Raw genomic sequence first — 6,659 nt, 5'->3', positions numbered from 1 at the left:
TTAAACCATTTTTTTCTTTTTCTTTTTTTTTTGGTAAATTTTTTTTTTGTTGATAAGAACTCTTGAATTAAATCATATTCATATTTTATGATGAATATGATTAAAAGTAAGGTGAAAATAATAAGGTATTTTAGATTAGTGTAGTTCATTTATGTAATTTAGTTGCATCTTATAATGATCTCGTGAAGTTAAGTGGTGATAAACATTGATGGTCTCATGATCTCATCTCAACGGTCTAGAGCTAGAAGCTTAGAAGTATATAATATTTTCTATCATTGAAAACTAATTTATTTTTTGAAGCTCATAGATAGTTTTCTTATGTGAATTTTTATTAATATAAGTAATATTTTTATATTTTTAATATGTGAACAGTAAAACCGGTTGAACCAGTGACCCAGTACCTCGACCGGTTCGATGACCGGTCCGAGTTTTAAAACACTGGTTATGATTCCTCACATTTAATGTGAGGAATCATGACCATATAAAAATGAAAATAAATATAAAGTTTAAATATGAAAAATCATAACCATGCAAAAATGGAAATAAATATAATCGTTAGATCCACATAATCGATCTAACAAATTGATTGGTAGTAACTCTAATTGGTTGTTACTAGGTGTGTTCATCAACCGATCCAAACTGCAGTGACCGAATCAAAAAAAAAATTGATAACTGAAATAACCAAAAAACCTAAATTTGAAAAAAAAAACCGCACATTTTAATTGGATTGGACCGATTTTCGATTTAGTTGATCCAAACCGATCCAATATATTAATTCTCTTCAACCTAGCCCAAAAAATTCTAAACCCAATAACCCATAAGCTAAACCCAAGAAAAAATTTAGTCATACCCCATCAGAAAAATTTCCTCTATGTAGAGCTTCATATCTAAAAAAAATTAGATTATCATTTACTGATACTTCTGTATTTCAAAAAAAAAAATTACAATGTCAATACATACAAAAGATATGTGATTTGCACAATAATTATCAAACAAATTTTTGGCTTTTCAAAATATTGAAAACCGATCCAATCCAAACCGAAAAAAATTAGAGGATTTAAAAAAAAATCAAACCGAAGGGATTGGATCAGATGATTTTTGCTTTCAAAATCGATTCAATCCATAACGCAAACACCCCTAATTGTTACAATGTCGTACCTCTATTTTAATTATGCATTTTTATTATTAAAACTTTTTTAACATAATATTTGTGCCTTTTAAATGAAATTTAATGTTTGATTATAACAATGTTATAAAAGTCAGACCGATTTCTATCGGTGAATCGATCATGTAACCGGTCCGATTTTCATATTGGATCGGCCATGTTACAGAATCGGTGTGACCCGATGCGACCCGGTCAATTTTTGTAAAAATCGGTGACTCGGTCGGTTCAACCAGTGACCCGACCCGGTCTATAAAAAAAAACTAATTTATTTTCATAAATTAATGTCTTCTTTTTTTGTACTCTCAAACACAAATGCTTTTTTTTTTTTTTGAAATATTTGAGTGATTTGTAGCTTATTAACTTACATAGATTATGTACCTACAACACTAATATTATCTTGATTATACAATATACAGAAAATTTTGATTTGATTTATAGTTTGAGATGTCGTTTACTGAACTTGAAATACTAGTATCACAAATATTATATGTTTGATTGATCTTTTGTTGGACAATGATGTGTAATTTATTATTTTCATATTAAAATATTTGAAATTGGTATTTTTTTTACAAGTATTTAAGTATATTTATAGTTTTTTAATATAATTTTTAATTTTTAATATCATAAATATAATTTTTATGATATTAATTTTTAATTTTTAATTTTTAATATAATTTTTTTAATTTTTTATAATATCTCATTTAATATCATAAATATAATTTTTAATATGTATTTATTATCTTTTTATTTATCATAATTTATTTTATGATAATTAAAAAATAATAATTGATTAAATATTATAATGAAACACTGCATTTTCACTTAAAATAATAATATTATATTCTTTGAGTGAACAAAAAAAAATTATTTTTCATTTTTCTTTTTCTTCTTCCATTTTCTTTACCAAGATTTGTTCAGCTTACTTATTGATTACAACTCAATTTTGTAATTATTATTTTTCTCTTTGGTATTTTGGTAGTATTTGTTTTTTAGAAGAATTGTTCGTGAGGGAAAGATTCTTCTCAACTTCTCAACTACATTTATATTATTTGCAAAGTTATAATATTAGTATGGACACAAACAGAGATTAATCAAATAATTAATTGTGTATTTAGATTATTATTTTTAACTTAATTTTGTTAATAAGTGGATCTACAAGTAATGATGTACATTTTTGTAAACTTTATATCTATAAAGTAATTTTAGTAAAAGCAATGTTAGTTGAATTTATTGATAAAATCACTTTTAGATATGTGATTACGTAAATATCATTAAAGTAATAAGATAATATTGAATTATAAAGATATTTTGTCAATACATATAACTGAATTTTCTTCCCTACAAAAGTAATAAAATAATACTTTTGCAATTAGGAATGAAGCTATAATTTTGATATAAAATCAATTTCATTTTAGGATTGTCAATTATGCTAGACAAAAATTTCAAACCATATTTATAACCTCAAATGTGATTTTGCAAGTTCCGAATGGCAATCCAACGTACCACAAGTATAATAGATTAAGACACGCAAAAAAAAATTAAATGTGGGGGGTCGCAATTCCCCAATTAAATGGACAAGGATAGAAAGAGTCTAAAAATGATTTTGCAGTGACAAGTTATAGATTAAGACATGAAGGAAATTGAGATGTTGGATGCAATTTCCGAATTCAATGGACAAGAAGATATAAAGTCTAAATTTTGAAGTGACAAGTTACATCAAAGGCTTACTTTCTTCGTGACTTAGAGTTGCCTATCTAATTTGCAAATAAAGACACTGGACTTCTGAAAGCAGCATGGTTGGTCCAACCTTCACCGATTATACCATTGTCGCTTTCCAACTTTAAAAAAAAAATAAAAATAAAAAATCCAAAAAATTTAACCAGTTAACCAAATATGTTACTTGTGACTGATTATTTCAGCTTAATTAATTATCTCGAGTTGAAGTTTAGATCCAGTTATATTAAAATTTAGTAGGGAACTCAAGAGTTTTGATTTAGTGGCAACCTAATTAGACCCCGGTATTTGACATGCACAAAAGATAATGAATTCAAATATTGAGAATTGTAATTTTGAGAAAAATAAAAAAGCACAAACTCAAAACCTGATTAGTTAGGTATATTAGGACTTCTAATACCGGTTGATATCTATTAAAAAAATAATATGGAAAACTTTGCCATACTTGTAATTTCGAACCAAATTATTCGAGTAATCACTAAATCAGCTGAGAAATTAAAAAAAAAAACTAATACAAAAATTTCCTATCAGATTATGATGAAATTGCTCATTGAACAGTGACAATAAACATCAATAAAGGGGAAGAAAAAAGAGGTTGGGGTCCCAGCCTAAATGAATGTTTTCCCATAGCATGACTTTGAGTTCTCTCAACCACTAAAGTGTGTTAGTAAGCATCCCTCCGCAAGGAAATTCCTCCCACTTAAGGGCAACATCAATGAGTCCTTAAAAGTGACCCTTCATTGAGTCCATTTGGTTAGGGATGTGCATAGGTCGAACCGAACCGGATTTTTTGAAAAACCGAACCGGATTTTTTGAAAAACCGAACCGAATTGGTTTAAATGGTTCGGTTCGGAAGTGGTTCGGTTCGGTTCAAAACTGGTTCGGAAGTGGTTCGGAACCGGTTCGGGTCGACCCTCTTTTAAAAAAAATTAAAAATTTTAAAAATAAAGTTATAAAAATTAATTTGGTTTGATTTGAAAATGGTTCGGTTCGGTTCGGAACCGGTTCGGTTATTAAACCGGTTCTAAAAACCGGTTCGGTTCTTAAACTGGTTCTAAAAATCGGTTCGGTTCTTAAACTGGTTCTAAAAATCGGTTCGGTTCATGAACCGGTTCTTTAAAAACCGGTTCGGTTCATGAACTAGTTTTTAAAAACTGGTTATTTTATGGAGCGGTTTGGTTCAGTTCGGTTCATGGTTCGACTCACTTTTTTGGTTATTTTGCACACCCCTACATAGGTGACACTGTATATATCCTAAATCGCTGGATTCTCAATGAAGGGCATTTAGTGCCTTGTTAGTGGTATGTGTGTATCTCCCCTTACCACAGCTGATTGAACCAAATTCATAAGCGTTTGAAGGTTAAATTTTTAATAAATAAGTGGGGGTTTTTGTAGAGCAAGTGGAGTGAATTGGTTGTGTTTATAATACAGAACAAGAAAATACTAGAATTTTTTTTTCCTTGGGATATTCTTAAATGTACTCGAAGGATGCACAACTAATTTCATTAGGACACAGAACCATTCAACTAGCATATTTAGAGTTCAAAATTTTGTCCTTTTTTAAGAACACAATTCACTTACCATTACCTTCAATTTGCTTAGCATGACATTCAATTCTTTATTGGATATGATTAAGAAAGCGTTATTAGATCAGTTATTATCAATTAAAATTAGAAGAAAAACTTCTACTTTTGCTTATGGATCTTAACACAAATTATATCCATTTTAACGTCAATTTTTAGCAGATATTACTGGCACATCGGCTTCTATTTTAAAGTACAGTATTTCCTGGCTAACTAATGTGTTATATATAGCTAAAGAAGTTACCTTTTTACTAATTTCACGTTAAAAATTAGCCATAGAAAACCACAGCTCCAAGATTCAGTTATTAAGAAAGACCTCTAAGTTCTAACAAAATGAATTTATCCATTTGAAACAAGGATTTAATGTTTCTGTAACATAAAATTATCTTCTGCTCATATGTAAAAATAATAATGATGGTAAGGTAAAATTAAATGTAAAAATAAACATGTAATATTTTTTTTGGAAATATTCTATCGGTTTATCACTTCGCGACTAGTCCGATTCGAGTTAAGTTCATAATTAAGACTTTAAATCCCTCTCAAATGTAGTACTCCGAAGTATTAAACACATACTTTCATTCCACAAGTTTAACTCTCATGTGCCAACTGTTGTTGATACTGAGCAGAAAAGAATAACAAGAAGAAATGATGAAGGTTCTACCATAAAGTAGGGGAAAAGTTGAGTTATATGACCACACCACAAAAATAAAAAAGGGCTCAAGTATGCAAAGAATGTACCTCTTTATTTAAAAGGAGTACATCAGGAATAAAAAATGTTATAAGGTAATTTAATGTGTATTTGACTAATAACTGTTTAATTACACAATCATTGTATTAAATTCACAAGATTTCCTAAACCCATGAGTCATTAAATTGAAAGACTAGCCTAACAAGTTAAAGTGACTAAAGTTTAGAAAAGCCTGATAACACCTAATGGGTGCAGCTCGGTTGGTTCCTTGGCGCTGAGTTAGTGGGGTTGGACATGTGTTCGATTCCCGCTGAATGCATTCTTGGGGAGGGGGCTGAACCTTTAGCCATCACTGACCCCCTCACTCCGGATTAGTCCCATAGTCGGCTCAAAGAGTCTAAGCTTGTGGGGATACCAGAGGGAGCCAACTCGCCTCAAAGAGGTAATTAGGGTTGGGTAACTCCAAAAAAAAAAAAAAACCCTGATAACTTTGCACTGTTAACAACTACATAGGGTACTTATAAGAATAAAAGTTTTTTTGTTGTTTACCTAATTTTCCTATCTAACCTCTCCCACAATTGTTGGAAAAAAATCGACTTTTCAAGGAGGATAAGAAATTGTTGGGTATGACTCATACTTCGTATTTAGATAATTACTCTCGTTGGCGGACTGCGGAGGCTTGTTACTGTTGTGGGCCTCTGACTTATTTTATTTTATTTCTCTTAGTAGTTTGGATTTGGGCTCTTAAATAACTAATGTTGCTTATGGTTTCTAATCTTATTTATATTTTCTTTGTAAACTGAGTGTTGTAACGAGTGTGGTAAGGAGAATAAATTGCATATTACTGGATGTAGCCCACATTAGATGAACTAGCAAGGTAAATCTGTGTCTCCACTTTTTTTCCTTTTCTCTCTTTTTTCGATTTGCGATCGTGTGTGTGTGTGTGTGATTGTTTATGTTCCAACAAAAATAATATAGCAGCACAAGGCTAGTTGTTGGTTTTATTCTGAAAACTATGCAGTGGATGAATTTGAATTCTAATTATAGAGTAGATTAATTGTCTTTTGTTTTATAACAAGGTCTATTATATCTGAGCTGTTTGGTGATTAAGAGAACCGGGTATATCTTAATATACGGTGCTCTTTACGACAAATGTATGAACCAAGGCCCTTGAGGAGCTTCCCAGGTGTTGTGTAATGGTGGTGGGGGAGGTGTTTAGTGGCTATGATGGCTCTTCAAATGAACAAAGTAACAACTCATAAAATAATAGAACAATGTGTGTCTTTGAGGGAGTAAGGGGGTATTTATAGATAGGGAGAGAACTTCCTTGTGAGGAAGACAGTATGATAGAATGAGACAACTTAGACACTATAGCTTGTCTTGTTTGATTAAAACGTTAGGTAGCCACTGTTAGTGTACCATGGCTTCCTGTGTATGGGAAAGAGGGGTATCAAGTATGGGTGTGATATTAGCTCTTAGAAGGAAGGGG

This window comes from Gastrolobium bilobum, unplaced genomic scaffold (assembly GCF_033153095.1).
Source record: "Gastrolobium bilobum isolate Gb01-03AN ecotype WA unplaced genomic scaffold, APGP_CSIRO_Gbil_v1 utg85293, whole genome shotgun sequence".
NCBI lineage: Eukaryota > Viridiplantae > Streptophyta > Magnoliopsida > Fabales > Fabaceae > Gastrolobium > Gastrolobium bilobum.
Note: the sequence above shows the minus strand (reverse complement) of the source record.